General features: G+C 37.2%; 1 protein-coding gene and 1 pseudogene across 1 annotated transcript in view; one reads left to right on the top strand and one right to left on the bottom strand.

The window, feature by feature from the left end:
• PDE11A (phosphodiesterase 11A) overlaps positions 1-16,701 on the bottom strand; it is a 390,916-nt gene that overhangs the window by 339,972 nt on the left and 34,243 nt on the right. The gene's annotated exons all lie outside the window — the stretch shown is intronic.
• Positions 4,260-13,389, top strand: LOC122902080 (annotated as a pseudogene).

Genomic DNA, 16,701 nt, shown 5'->3' on the forward strand with positions numbered 1-16,701 from the left:
GCAATGTGAATAGTAAACTAACAGATGCCTCTAGGTCTATAATGAAATATCACATGGAGAATAATGTCCAATTTTTACTCATCTCCCTTAGGACAAAAGAACAAGAAATGATCTATGACAGGTGAGGTTTCTAATAAGTTAAAGTAAGGGCTTCTTTAATAAGGTTGTTAAAATCTGGAATGAGTTTCTCATGATTGTGGTAGACTCTTCTTGCTTTAAGTATTTTTATGTCATAATATTTTTCCTATCTCAAATATTTTAAGTATAACTGTTCTTATAAAAAGTAGTGCAGAGATTTTCTCAGCCTTTTGTGCAGACCTATTTTTGCATATGATGCTATGAGTTTTAATATTTAAAAGAAAAGTAATAAGGCCAAGAACAATTTTTACTTTTTAGCAATGGAACTGAACTCTGCCCGCTATATAGAGAACAGTAGTTTGGTACACTTCTTCCTCAGGATCTGCAGCCTATTCTGCAAGTTCCTCAGTCAAATGTGATGCTACATAGCACACCCAGAAAATTGGTCTTACCTATAAGATCCACTGAGGGTTTAGAAAGAATGAACTTCTGTAGTCTGAGTTTTCAGGTCCTTAAGAAAAGAGCTATGTTTGCTGCACTCAAGAATCCCAGCCAGCTCCAAAGAGACACAATTTAGAGACACACAGGAGCATCAAAGCAAAAGGGAGTCCATCCCTTCTTTTCATCTTCTCTGAGAAACCTCCCAAGGCTCCCCAAGGCAGGAGCCAGAGCTAAGAATTTTATCCAGGTCTCAGATTCATGAAGCATGGATCACATAAGATCTCTTTCATCCTCTCTGTATTTAAAGCTTAACTCCCCAACACTTTATAGTAAAATTTTCCAGTGCTCATGATTAAGCCAAGAACTGGTCTTGAGCACCATTTAACCCATAAAGATGATTGTTTTAACAATATCAACCCTAATTTGGGTTCTTCATAACCAAAATGATCAGACTTTTCAAATCTGAGAATGTCGACATGATGGTAATCTTGTTTTTAGAACATACATATGAGGAAACATGTAAATGCAAAAAGGCCTATTAATTCTGTGGTGTGTTTAATGAATTTGTATCTGAGTCATTGTTTCCATAAATTATAGAGAAAAGGTGATAAAAGATATTTGTGTATAGATAGTATTTCTTCTTTCTTCAGACACTTATACATTCATAGGAATAGAACAGTGGTTGGCAATCCTTGGGAACATTGGACTCATGTGAGGAGCTTTAGTGGACATTTAGCTTTAGGATAGTGGTCCTAGCCCCACCCCGACCAGTTAAATCATATAGGTGGGACGAGAGGTGGATAGGAGATCTGACTTGGTTAAGAACCACTGAATTAGAGGTCCCTTATTAAGTCCAAGGCCTCCAGGGCTCTGAGGGGAATAGATTATAAACCTCTGCTTTAGAGCTTTCAGGACAAGTGTATGTGTTCACTTTGTTCTGTTTCATTATGTTTTCCATCCACTTTCCCCCAAGGCTGAACCTACCAGGCCTGCACACCTTCTCCAGCACCCTACTATTTCACCCCTGCAAAGAAAGGTTTGGATATCAAGTTCAGTCCCATGTTTTATCTACATCTTTTTAAACTGCCAGATGGAATTGTGTAGAGAAGCTAATGGAAATATGAACTGTAAAAGGAATAAACCTTGAAACTCAAACTGATAGACTGCCAAACTGTCTGAGGCTTATACAGAAATTGCTTTTATTGGTATATCAATTAGTAACACTCATTTGATCCTCATTAATAAAAGCATCTCCTTTACATTTATGATTTATCATAAACATGACTTATTCTCCAGAAAATTCTTAAAAGGCTAAGCTCTTGAAAATTTTGATTTGTCTTTAAAGATTACAAAAGTACTATCCTGCTTTTCTCCATACCAAGGATAACTAATTGTTCTGAGTTGAGGTAAGGCTTGAGATTTTAATGCATAAAAACAAAGACATAATAACTAGATAGTTAATTCTTTGGGCCTCCTAAGTCAATGCTTGCTGAGAAAAGTACAAAATTTTCATTGTTGTTCTTAACATATATTCAGAGAATGTCATTGCCCTCCAGTAAGTAAAAATCTTGTCTCTCTGAATTCTTTCATAAAAATTCTTTAGATTTGAATAGTACAAAATATTACCCAAAAATACATATGTTTTAGAGGCTTCTTTATTTTAATGGACCTTAAGTGGTATGGTGGGTGGTGGAGCAGTTTGCAAATACATAGAGGTCAGCCCTTTTTGGTAAATGTTTAATGAGCATACTTTCATTTAAATCTTCCAAACTGAATAAGCAGTTAACCTATGCCATAAAAGAATTTAATATGAAGTTTCAAAACCACTGTTATTGTCATTTGAACTCGTTATTCGGTGTCATTGTCATTACCTAGTTGCTTGCATGGTTATCCGTTTTAGTTATGTTGCTAAAGTCAACTTGGTTTGCTGGTGTTCTTTCTTCATTCTTCCCTTCTTAGTTGGCACTTTTCTTTGGCCCTTACTATAGTCATCATGGCTATTTTTGTTTATCTTTCTTATGACAAATACAAATATATCTCAAGGCAAAAGACACAAGACAATGGAAAAGCTACAACACAGTTGAAACCAAAACTGCAGTTGAGGTGGTACAAAAGAAAGTGATGAATTATTAAACTTCTTTAATAGAGAGCATAGATCTTTATTACAAATATACTGTAAGTCTATAGATATATTGTATGTAGAATTAAAATACAACTCCATGGTCTATAAGTTTTACTGTGTGTAATTAAAATGTCTGAGAAAAGGCCAGTACCTGAAGAGAAAGCTATGCAAAGAGTCAGCCAGAGGCACCTTCCTTCCTATTACAGAGCAGACATCCAAGAACTGCAGTGAATCATGGAGGTGAGGCTATAAGGTAGAACCAGGAAGGTCAAGAAGTCTACAAATATGAAGAGGTTTGATCAGCGTGGAGTTGTGGTGCAGGCACCAAACAGTCAGGAACCAGGAATACAGGGAAAGCCAAGGACAAGACAGTGATGCATGAAAAACCAGATCTGGGTTGGGAGTATGAATAGAACAGTGATACACTAGAAACTTGATCTCATCATTTATTAAAACCTAACAAAGGGGAGTACTTGGGTGGCATCTGTTAAACTTCTGTCTTTGGCTCAGGTCATAATCTCAGGGTCCTGGAATCCAGCCCTGTTCAGTGGGGAGACTACTTCTTCCTCTCCCTCTGCCTCTTACCCTACTTGTGCTCACTTGCTCGCTCTCTCTCTCTCTTCAAATAAATAAATAAATAAATAAATAAATAAAACTAACAAAGACCACCTCCAGCAGAAACCTCCTTGTACTTTTCGGGGTGCCTGGGTGGCTCAGTGGGTTAAAGCCTCTGCTTTCGGCTCAGGTCATGATCCTAGGGTCATTGGATTGAGCCCCGCATAGGCCTTTCTGCTCAGCGGGGAGCCTGCTTCCTCCTTTCTCTCTCTGCCTGCTTCTCTGCCTACTTGTGATCTCTCTCTGTCAAATAAATAAATAAAATCTTAAAAAAAAAAACAAAACACCTCCTTGTATTTTTCAAACTGTGGGCCATTGAGATAACCTGAAAAGTGGCCTCAAAATATAACTAATTCGTTAGCAACTGTATCAGTCAGGGCCTGACCTTTCCCACCCAGGCGCCCTAGTGCTCTCTACACTTTCAGCAAGATATAGCACCAGTCTAAATAGCCCTGCTATTTTTTAAGCTATCATTGTCCTGACTATGAAATTTTTTACCACAAAAATTCAGTCTAATTGAACTGCTACACAGACTGTCAAAAGAATTTGATATTTTCTGAAAATCACAGAGAACAAAGGACAAAAGGATTGCCAAGATACTATAGTTGGGCAACTTTCTCATATAGATGGATCTTTCAACTCTAAGAATCTGACCTTCTCCACATTTAATTGCTAAACATCACTACATCATATGTGGCACAGTGTATATAATGCTAGAAGACATCCTGATTTTCCAAAATGATAAATATTAGAAACTAAAAGTTAGCAGCTTGACACTGGTTCACAAAACAAAATTCTCAACAAACTATTAAACCAGTAGATGATAAGTTTGAAAGAAAGTGATTAAGAACAAATCTCGCAGCTACAAGAGTGTTCAACCACTCAAAGTTCACATTAGAAAAGATCAGGTTCTTTCACTGGGAAGAAGACTTGGAAGTCGCATGTCACTACTTCCCTAGGGCTGGTTGGTTCCATATTCACTGCATTCCCTCTATAAGTCACCATGCCCCTGAAATCCTCTTTTCCTGTCCTGTACCAGGCTCTCCATTTCCCTGGCGCTCATCCCAGCTTGGCTGCAAGTAAACAGCAGTGCTGAGAGTTCTTGGACATGCCCCAGAAGTTATATGGTCATGTGCACCACAAAACAGTAGGGCATGAATCTCTAGCCCTCTAATATGAGACAAAGAGCCATGTATCAAACTGAAGGTGCTGATATGTGGTTGGGTCTATCAGAGGTTTGTTTCCACCAACACAAATCATTCATAAATAATCTGGACAAATATCTTCTCCCATTCTGTCAGTTGTCTTTTGGTTTTGTTAACTGTTTCCTTTGCTGTGAAAAAGCTTTTGATTTTGATGAAATCCCAAAAGTTCATTTTTGCCCTTGCTTCCCTTGCCTTTGGCGATGTTCCTAGGAAGATGTTGCTGCGGCTGAGGTCGAAGAGGTTGCTGCCTGTGTTCTCCTCAAGGATTTTGATGGATTCCTTTCTCACATTGAGGTCCTTAATCCATTTTGAATCTATTTTTGTGTGTGGTGTAAGGAAATGGTCCAATTTCATTTTTCTGCACGTGGCTGTCCAATTTTCCCAACACCATTTATTGAAGAGGCTGTCTTTTTTCCATTGGACATTCTTTCCTGCTTTGTCGAAGATTAGTTGACCATAGAGTTGAGGGTCTATTTCTGCTTTGGGGTAAATTGGAAGAGGAGATGAACCAGGAGAGACTATGGACTCTGAAAAACAATCTGAGGGGTTTGAAGTGGTGGGGGGGTGGGAGGTTGGGGTACCAGGTGGTGGGTATTATAGAGGGCACAGCTTGCATGGAGCACTGGGTGTGGTGAAAAAAATAATGAATACTGTTTTTCTGAAAATAAATAAATTGGAAAAAAAAATCTGGACAGACACAGGAGTGGACTCAACACTTTTTCCAGGATAAAGCATCAAGATGCTTTCTAAGAAATTCTTGTAAGTAGGAGCCGTCTAGACAGATATCCTGGAGAACCGAGTCACACTGATTTTTGGCAGGCTTGTCTAAATTATTCCACCTTGGATAGGATGAGTTAGCCCCTCCTGAAACTGGTCTCCCTGCCTGCTGCCTTGTTCCAGATATTTCCTTGACTGGCTGGCAGAACACCGTAATGGCCTTTTTACAAAATAGATCAAGTCCTTGGCAGAGCCAACCATCACAGTTTTCCAGTCTGGGTTTGGCGTGTTAGAAAGATTAGACAAGGTCAGGAACCACTCTATAACCATTCCATAAATCTCAATTCACTTTAATAAAATGAGCAGTTTAACCACCTACCATTCTTCCCTGATTTAGGGTATGCATAGGATGGAACAACAGAAGCAAAATCCACAAAAACCCTGGGCTGCCAAATCTATAAGACCCTTTCATGCTCCCATGGACGAAGCAGTAACAGGTTTCTAATATCAATGGGAAGTTCAACTTTAAAACTTAGTAGTGTCTCAATCCCTCTGTTTACTTAAAAAGAAAGAACACCTTATGAGCATGTTTCCCCCATCATAGCCTTCCCACCAACATGCACATATACAAGAACATTTGATACATCTGGCTATACCCTTCACCCAAACACAGGACACTTCATACTATTGGTCATGCGGACATCAAACAGTTAGGAAAACTGACTACAAGCTAGATCAGCAAGCTGGCCGATTTGAAACCATCATGTCAAACAACTGTATCATACAGAATATATCATTTAACTACAATGGACTTTAGTTAGAAAAATAAAATAAAGAAAAAATATATTTGAAAATTTAATATACATTGCTGAACAGCTTATCATTCAGAAAAACCAAAATGGAATCATAAACTTTTAGAAAATATTTAGAAAAATAACAGGGTGCTGTTATAAGTATTATGTATCAAAACAAGGACAGTTTTGTATAACAGAGTTATAAAGATTCTTTTTTTAAATTTTATTTATTTATTTGACAGAGAGAGAGAGAAACATCACAAGTAGGCACAGAGGCAGGCAGAGAGAGAGGGGGAAGCAGGCTCTCCACCAAGCAGAGAGCCCGATGCAGGGCCTGACCCCAGGACCCCGAGACCATGACCTGAGCCTGAGGCAGAGGTCCAACCCACTGAGCCACCCAGGCGCCCCAAGTTATAAAGATTCTTAAAGTTTTAGTCTTAAATGCTTACATTAGAAAAGAAAGAAAAGTTCAACTTAGTGAAGTGAATATCCAGCCACAAGGAATTAGAAAAAAAGAATAGCAAACAAAACTCAAAAAGACGAGAAAAGATGATAAAAATAAGAGCTGAAGTCAATGAAAAAGAAAATGAACATATAATGAAGAGGGTCAATAAAGGTCCAAAAAGTAATAAAATATACCAATCTACAGAATATAATCAAAAGGAAAAAAAGGTATTAAAATTTTTTTAAAGATTTTATTAATTTATTTGACAGAGAAAGAGAAAGAAAGCACAAGCAGGGGGAGCAGCAGACAGAAGGAGAGGGAGAATCAGTCTCCCCGCTGAGAAAGGAGTCTGATGCAGGGCTCGATCCCTGGACCTTAGCTGGAATCACGACCCGAGCAGAAGGCAGATGCTTAACCAACCTAGCCCCCCAGATGCCCCAGAAAGGCATTAAAATTTTTAAATAAAAAGGGGGTAAAACTATAGTTGCTATAGAGATTAAACAGATAAAATGTTTTGAACAACTCTGGGTCTATAAATTTGACAACTTAGAAGAAATAAACAGATCCATACATGTTAACAAAACCAACTCTTTAAAGCTTTTAAGAAATTGAATCAGTAGTTTAAAATAGTCTCATTAGGTGTGTGTGCAGGCATGTGTGCACACGCACACACACACAAACCCACACATACACAGGATTCAGATGAATTTCCAGGAAATTCTACCATAAATTCTACTATACCAAAAAAGCATTAGGAAATTCTAATCTTACACAAACTATTCCATACAATGGAAAAAGAGTTATTTGTAATATAACACATTTCAGAACCAGACAGGGATATTATAAGAAAAGAAAAATATAGGCCAATCTCACTTATGAGTGAATACAGATGTAAAAACTCTGAAAATAAACATTTTTATAAAACAAATCAGACAATGTATAAACAGGATAACTTATTAAGAACAAATTGGTTTTTACTAGGAATTTTAGGTTAGTTTATCATGAGAAGTTCAATTAAAGTAATTCAGTATATTAATAATTTAAGGTAAAAAAAATCAAATCTAAATGAAGCCAAGAAAAGGGGGGGGTAACCTTCTATATTCATTTGTGATTTAAAAGAAGAGAGACAACCTTCTTAGCAAACTGGGAATGGAAGTCACTTTCTTAACCCAATTAAGGGCATTTCAGAAGACCCAGAGAAACTTTATACCTAACAAAGAGACTTTGAAAGCATCCTCTATAAGGTCAAGTTCAAGATAAGGATGTCTGTTTTCATCAACCCTATTCTACGTTGTACTAGAAGTCCTTACACAGTAAAGCAAGAGAAAAAAATAAAAGGTAAAGGATTGAAAAGAAACAAAAATGTTCATCATTTGTATATGCTATGATTGCTTATGCAGAAAATCTCAAAGAAAAAAAAAAACCTTAACACAGGGATTACCTAATACATGTTTGTTGAGGAAATAAGCAATAAAATAGTTGTGCAGATAAAGTGAAATAACCTGTGTCAACTATTTGCCATATAGTAGAAACTTAATAAATACTACTTTTCTTTCCCTTAAAATTCATATTTTAGTTATTTATGTCATGTTGCCAAAAATAATTTTAAGTAGGAATTTAATTTAGTAAGAGAGATGTTGAATCAAAATCAATATACAAAAGTGAATTACATTTCTAGATATCCACAACAATTGGCTAAAAAGTAAATTTTTAAAACACACAATTTAAAATAGTAAAAGACATTTTTTAATATCTACAATAAAGTAAAAAATGTTATGCCTTCTATAGAGAAAGCTTAAAAATTTCACTGAAAGACATTAAAGAATAGTGACTAGGAAGATCTGTCATATTATCAGTTAAGAAGACTAAATATCATAAAGTATGTTATAATTCTCTCCAAATTGATCTTTAACTTCAGCACAATTCTAACAATAACTCAACAAGCTGATTACAGAATTTACAGGAAAGAAAGGAGGGACAATAAAAGCCAAGATACTTCTGAAGAACAAGGTGTGGGGAGGGGTTGGGAGATTCTCTACCAGATATCAAGACTTACTATAACCAGTGGAAATCAAGACAGTATGATATTAGTGCAGGCACAGACTAATAGTCCAAAGGAAGAATAAAGGGCCTAGTAATAAATCCATGACTATATGGAAAAAGAATTTATGACAAAGCAGACATTACGGGTCAGGAGAAAAGGTAACCTAATCAATACAACACAAGGTCAATTGTTTAACCAAACAGAAAAAAACTTGAAGTTATATTCCTTTCCTATACACCAACACAAAAATGAATTGCAATTAAATACTTGATATAAAATACCAAGTTATAAAATTTGCCAAGGACAATATCAAATATTTTCTCTATAACCTTGTTTCTTAAATAAGAAGCAAATAATGTAAAATTTAATGAGATTAATAAATCACAGTAAAACTCAGACTTTAAACTCAACATTAAGAATGAAAAGCAAGAGTACAGGCAAGATGTCAGAGGAATAGGGGACCTAAATTTTGTCTGTTCCCAGGAATTCAGCTAGGTAGTTATCAAACCATTCTGAACACCTACAAACTCAACAGGAGATTGAAGAAAAGAATAGCAGCAATTTTATGAACAGAAAAATGAACATTTTCTAAAAGGTAGGATGTGCAGAGAAGTGAATCTGAGGCAGTATCTGGGGAGATAGGCTGTGAGGGGAGGAAGCCTCCATCAGCCACTTACCATCAAGTGAGAGAGCAGTGGAGAATGAAATCAGAACTTTTAGATGTCTGCTCCGTGAAGGGACATCACACCAGCAGGGGGTGGAATCTTCACTGGGACAGTGTGGTCTCAGGACCGTCAGGGTTACAGAAAGAGGGGGTTGCTGAGTGTGGCAGAGCTCCCAGGTATCAGAGCAGGGAGGCAGGCTCCAAAGATGCAGCTGAGGAGTAGGTTCTCAGCTCAGGGTTGCCATAAACCATGATTCAAGGCACATTTGGACCACTGCTTCTCGAGCAGGTACCCCACAAGTAGCATATCCTGGAAGAACCCCCTTCCTTCACCGGGAGGAGCAGCGTGGGAGTACGCTGAAGGAATAGACTGGGTTTGGAGACTCCAGCACCATGCACCAGAGATAGGAATGCTCAGTCATAGGCCGGGTGAGCTCAGAGCAGCCTGAGACCAGAGAGATAGGAGTGATTGATTGCTTTGCTCTGAGGGCACACTGAGACCCCGAGGTCTCTGCTCCTCCAACTCCTCCAGGGCTGGAGATTGGGAGGCCGCCATTTTCACTCCCATCCTCCAAAGCTGTATGGAAAGCGTTCAGGGAACAAAAGCTATGGAGAGCAAACCTGAGTAGATTACTTAGCCTGGCCTCTGGCAAGGGTGGTGCAATTCCGCATGGAGCAAAGACACCTGAGACTCACTGCAACAGGCCCTTCTCCCTGAAGATCAGCAAGAACACCAAGCCAAGACCAAGTTTACCCATCAATGAGAACTGCAAATCTCCAGTGCTAGGGGAATATAGCAGATAAAATTCATGGCTTTTTTCCTATGATTTTTTAATCTTTTGAAGTTTTTAAAATTATTTTTTCTTTTTCTTTTTTTGAATTTTTCTTCTTTCTTCTTTTCTTTTTTTTTTAAGATTTTATTTATTTATTTGACAGACAGAGATCACAAGCAGGCAGAGAGGCAGACAGAGAGAGAGGAAGGTAAGCAGGCTTTCTGCTGAGCAGAGAGTCCAATGCGGGGCTTGATCCCAGGACACTGGGATCATGACCTGAGATGAAGGCAGAGGCTTTAACCCACTGAGCCACCCAGGCGCTCCCTTCTTTCTTATTTTCACCATCTTTTCAGTTCCTTTTTAAAAATCCTTTCTAATTTTCATTTTTACAGTTATATTCTATCCCTTCATTGTATTTAACCTTATTTTTTTGTATATATATATTTTTTTCTTTCTTTAAAATTTTGGGGTACAGTTTCTTTTAACAGACCAAAATATAAATTTGTCATATGACTTTGTTCTAGTCTCCTGCCTGATCACATTCTCTCCTTTTATTTAAAATTTTTTTTCTTTCTTTTTTCTACCAACTTCTCATCAATTCCTTTTTTAAAATATTTTTAAATTTTCTTCTTTATAGTCATATTCCATCCCTTCATTGTATTTCCCCTTATTTTTTTGTGTGTGTATATATATATATATATATATATATATATATATATATTTTTTTTTTTTTTTTTTTTTTTAGTTTCTTCTAACAGACGAAACTACACCCAAAATCTAGTGTGGCTCTGTTCTATTCACCAGCTTGATAATATTCATTTATTCATTCATTCAATCTTTCTTTCTTTCTTTTTCCTTTCTTTTCACCCTGGTTTCAGGTATCTTCTGATTTGTTTAGTATATATTTTTCTGGGGTCATTTTTACCTTTTACCATTTTGCTCTCTCATTCATCTATTCTTCTCAAGACAAAATGGCAAAATGGAAAAACTCACCTCAAAAAAAAAAAAAAAAAGGAAGAAGAGGCAGTACCAACTGCCAGGGACCTAATCAATATGGACATTAGTAAGATGTCAGAACTAGAGTTCAGAATGACAACTATAAAGATACTAGCTGGGCTTGAGAAAAGCATAGAAGATACTAGAGAATCCCTTTCCGGAGAAATAAAAGAACTAATATCTAACCAAGTTGAAATAAAAAAGGCTATTAATGAGGTGCAATAAAAAATGGAGACTCTAACTGCTATGATAAATGAGACAGAAGAGAGAATTAATGATATAGAAGACCAAATCATGGAGAATAAAGAAGCTGAGAAAAAGAGAGAAAAACAACTACTGAATCACAAGGGGAGAATTCAATAGATAAATGATACCATAAGACAAAACAATATTAGAATAATTGGGATCCCAGAAGAAGAAGAAAGAGAGAGGGGGGCAGAAGGTATATTGGGGCAAATTATAGAGGAGAAATTTCCTAATTTGGGGAAGGAAACAGGTATCAAAATCCAGGAGGCACAGAGAACCCCCTTCAAAATCAATAAAAATAGGTCAACACCCCATTACCTAAGAGTAAAACTTACAAGTCTCAGAGACAAAGAAAATCCTTAAAGCGCTCAGGACAAGAGGTCTGTAACATACAATGGTATAAATATTAGACTGGCAGAAGACCTAGCCACAGAGACCTAGCAGGCCAGAAAGGACTGGCATGATATATTCAGAGCACTAAATGAGAAAAATACACAGCTAAGAATACTGTATCCAGCTAGGCTGTCACTGAAAATAGACATAAAAAGCTTCCAGGACAAACAACAACAAAAGAATTTGCAAACACCAAACCATCCCTACAGAAAATATTGAAAGGGGTCCTCTAAGCAAAGAGAGAACCTAAAAGTAACATAGACCAGAAAGGAACAGTGACAATATACAGTAACAGTCATCTTACAGTAAGACAATGGAACTAAATTCTTATCTTTCAACAGTTACCCTGAATGTAAATGGACTAAATGCCCCAATCAAAAGACATAGGGTATCATAACGGATAAAAACACTAGACCCATCGATATGCTGTCTATAAGTAACTCATTTTAGACTTAAATAATAGTAATAACCAAAATAAATAAATAAAATTTAAAAAAAAGAATGAAAAGCAAACAATAAAATAGGGAAAGTTATTTACAATATATATAACCATTAAAGAGGTTGGTCTTCAAAGGGTTCACTGTGAAGCATGTGTGTGCCCCACTGCCCACTATAATCAGTCTCTTCTTTTCCTGGCTAAGAGACAAATGAAGGCCCTGGCTGGCTATGTCAGTGGGCTCAATGCCAGAGTTTGTGTGCTGGTGGCACTGGTGGTATTGACCCAAGACATATTTACCTTGAAGAGAAGGATACAGAAGATCAAGACCATTAAGATGAATATTGAATAGCTAAGAAATAACTAACTTAAAGTCTGCTATCTTTGTGAAAAGGATACTAAAACTCTAGAAACATCCAGTTCTCATGAAGAACCCTACAAGGGTAGAAAAAAAATTGTCTGTGACCATGGTCTTGTCAAAGGAGGAGCTGCCATACTTCTGGTAATAATCACCTTTGATATCACACTCAGGAAATACAAAGGGAAAAGATGCCCAACACGTTATAGTATCATCAACAACTGTAAACTACTTATCGATAAATGTAAAAAAAAAAAAAAAAGATAGTCAACTAAAAGAAAAGTATTATGTTATTAAAGTTGATCTTTTTCTTAGCAGAGACTAGAACTATCCTTATATGGTAGAATAGAACACTAAGTCACATAATCTACCAGCTGAACAAGGTTTACCAGAAGCTAAACTTAAAGAAATTATGGAAGAATCTGATGTCATGTTCTAGGAAGGAAATAAGAATTTATTTGATGAGCTCCAACAACACAATATCACTGTGTTCATATTTTCTGTATGAAATAGGTGATGTACTACAAGAGTATTATCATCCAAATATCAAAGAAGTGTCCAACCTCACAGATTTTGATGAAAATAAGGCTTTCAAAGGACAAGGAGGGGAATTAATACACCTATTTAATAAAAACAGAATATTTCAATCCACCAAAAGACAACAGCAACTTAATGCTTTTGGGAGACTCCCAAGTAGACTTACAAGTGAGGGAGCTAATATTGAATATATTCAGAAACTGGCTATCTAAATGATGGATAAACTTTTGGGAAAGTACCTGGGCTCTTTCAATATCATTTTTTTTAAAGATTTTATTTATTTATTTGATAGAGAGAGATCCCAAGTAGATGGAGAGGCAGGCAGAGAGAGAGAAAGAGAGGGAAGCAGGCTCCCTGCTGAGCAGAGAGCCCGATGCGGGACTCGATCCCAGGACCCTGAGACGATGACCTGAGCCGAAGGCAGCGGCTTAACCCACTGAGCCACCCAGGCGCCCTCAATATCATTTTTGTACAATTTCATACTCATTCAAGATAGCCAACATTATCCTAAAGAAGATTCTATAAACACATATATTTCAGGAAGACCTCTCTCTCATCGAAGCAACTGATACAAAAACTTCTCATCTGTTCATCTTGCTGAAAGGCAGCTATTTATAATGTATTTTTGCTCTTGAAGTTTTTCCTTTATGTTACCTCTACATTTTCAAATACGTTGAATCCATCAGTGGTAAACCCCTTTTTCTCTACCTCTTCCAACACACTTCCCACCATATTTTTTAAATTGGTTAAAAACAAAACAAAACAAAAAAATTAAAGCCAAAATGAGAAAATAACTTCCTGTTTTCTAAAGTTGATTTCGGAGTTTAATATTGTCAAGCAATATACAGGAGTCTTTTTATACTGGGAAAGCTGATATAATTTTGAAAAGAAGCTTTGTGAAATAGTCAAATAGTGTGCATAATTTTAAGGTTGCTGTTTTTATAATTTGGGTAAGGTATGCTTGATGGTATCACCATCTCAAAAAAAAAAAAAAAAAAAGAGTTGGGGGGCGGGTGCTAAAAGGACCTCTTTAATGACCAGGAAAATATAAATTAAAATCGCAATGAGATGCAACTTTCAACACAGCAGATTGGCAGAAATGAAGAAGTCTGATAATATCAAGTGTTAAGAATGTTGAGCAACTGCCGCAGCAACATCTTCCTAGGAACATCGCCAAAGGCAAGGGAAGCAAGGGCAAAAATGAACTATTGGGATTTCGTCAAGATCAAAAGCTTTTGCACAGCAAAGGAAACAGTTAACAAAATCAAAAGACAACTGACAGAATGGGAGAAGATATTTGCAAACGACATATCAGATAAAGGACTAGTGTCCAAAATCTATAAAGAGCTTAGCAAACTCAACACCCAAAGAACAAACAATCCAATCAAGAAATGGGCAGAAGACATGAACAGACATTTCTGCAAAGAAGACATCCAGATGGCCAACAGACACATGAAAAAGTGCTCCATATCACTCGGCATCAGGGAAATACAAATCAAAACCACAATGAGGTATCACCTCACACCAGTCAGAATGGCTAAAATCAACAAGGCAGGAAATGACAGATGCTGGCGAGGATGCAGAGAAAGGGGAACCCTCCTACACTGTTGGTGGGAATGCAAGCTGGTGCAACCACTCTGGAAAACAGCATGGAGGTTCCTCAAAATGTTGAAAATAGAACTGCCCTATGACCCAGCAATTGCACTACTGGGTATTTACCCTAAAGATACAAACGTAGTGATCTAAAGGGGCACGTGCACCCGAATGTTTATAGCAGCAATGTCCACAATAGCCAAACTATGGAAAGAACCTAGATGTCCATCAACAGATGAATGGATAAAGAAGATGTGGTATATACACACAATGGAATACTATGCAGCCATCAAAAGAAATGAAATCTTGCCATTTGTGACAACATGGATGGAACTAGAGTGTATCATGCTTAGTGAAATAAGTCAAGCAGAGAAAGACAACTATCATATGATCTCCCTGATATGAGGAAGTGGTGATGCAATATGGGGGCTTAAGTGGGTAGGAGAAGAATAAATGAAACAAGATGGGATTGGGAGGGAGACAAACCATAAGTGACTCTTAATCTCACAAAACAAACTGAGGGTTGCTGGGGGGAGGGGGGTGGGAGAAGGGGGGTGGGGTTATGGACATTGGGGAGGGTATGTGCTTTGGTGAGTGCTGTGTAGTGTGTAAACCTGGCGATTCACAGACCTGTACCCCTGGGGATAAAAATATATGTTTATAAAAAATAAAAAAATTATTTAAAAAAAAATATGAAAAAAAAAAAGAATGTTGAGCAACTGAAACCACATGAAACACATGGCTAGAGGGAGTGTAACTGGTGTGACCCTACTTGGGAAAACAGTTTGTCATCAATAGTAAATTTGATATGTGCATTAACTATGACCCAGCAATTCTACTCATACATGTATACTCCAAAGAAACTCTCACACAAGTATATTAGTTTCCTATTGCTACTGTAGCAAATTGCCACAAATTCAGTGGCTTAAAACAACACAAATTTATTCTCTTACAGTTCAGGGAGTCAGAAGTCCTAAAATCAAGGTCAGCAGGGCTGTGTCCCCTCTGGAGGCTGTAGGGGAGCCTAGAAAAGCATTTCCTTGCCTTTTCTAGTTTTTGTAGGCTGTCTACCTTCCTTGGTTCATGGCTTGATCCCCCATTTTCAAATGTACTTCCAAGCAGCATAGCATCTTCTAATTTCTCAATCTGACGCCCCTCCTTCCCTTTTGACTGTGTATTGGGCCCACCCAGATAATCCTGAATAATCTTCCCATATCAAGATCGTTAGGTTAATCACATCTTGAAAGTCCCTCTTGTCACATAAAGTAACAGTCACAGGTTCTGAGGACTAGGATGGTGACATCTCTGAGAAACGATTATTCAGTATATACCACAGGTAAACCAGGAGACATGTACAAATGTTTATAGCAGGAAAAACAACAACAGCAACCTAGAAGTAACTCAAAAGTCCGTCAACAGTAGAATGGGTAAAGTGTGATATATTTATTTAAAGGAATATTATATAGCATTGGACATTATTACTATGCATTTCAACATGAATTAGTCTTGAAATGTTGGGTAGAAAAAGCAAGAAACAAAAGAATATACATAGAATAATTCCATTTATACAAAGTTCAAAAGCAGATAAAACAAAATTGCATGCTGTAGGAAAACATACATAGGTGGCAAAGCCATAAAAACAAAAGAAAAGCAAGGGAATAATTGCACAATACTCAGGATTGTGATAACAGGGGTGAGGTTCAGGAAGGAGGACAATATAATTGTAAAGGGGCAGCAGAAGACTTCAGTGCTAATGGCTGTGTTTTCTATTTAAACCTGGTGAATAGAAGAATGTCCAGTTCATAATTATTCTTTATGCTGGATATACATATTTTCCTTTCCTCCTTGGTTTATATGATATATTTCACAATGTCCAAAAAGAGGAGATGGACAATACAGTGAAAACTGGAGGGCCAAAGCTCTTGTCATTGCCAATATATTCAGCACACATTCTGTTACTTTAATTTGCAGAGTTCTAAGGGATACACTTTGGCAACATACATGAGCAGTTAACACCTGGTTCTCACTATGTTAATGGGAACATTGTGACTAAACCACTAAATTAAAACTTTACTCCAGGGATTATTGGTACTAAAACTGAATGTTTATACAGAGGACTACACATACACACCTCACCGTTTGTTACATTTCTCACTTTTGTACTGTGTGCTAACATTACCATGTATTACAGATGATCTACTAAATAGGACCACCTTCCTTCTTGACAGTCCTTTCCATCCTTTC

The sequence above is a fragment of the Neovison vison genome, chromosome 3 (genome assembly GCF_020171115.1).
Source record: "Neovison vison isolate M4711 chromosome 3, ASM_NN_V1, whole genome shotgun sequence".
Lineage (NCBI taxonomy): Eukaryota > Metazoa > Chordata > Mammalia > Carnivora > Mustelidae > Neogale > Neogale vison.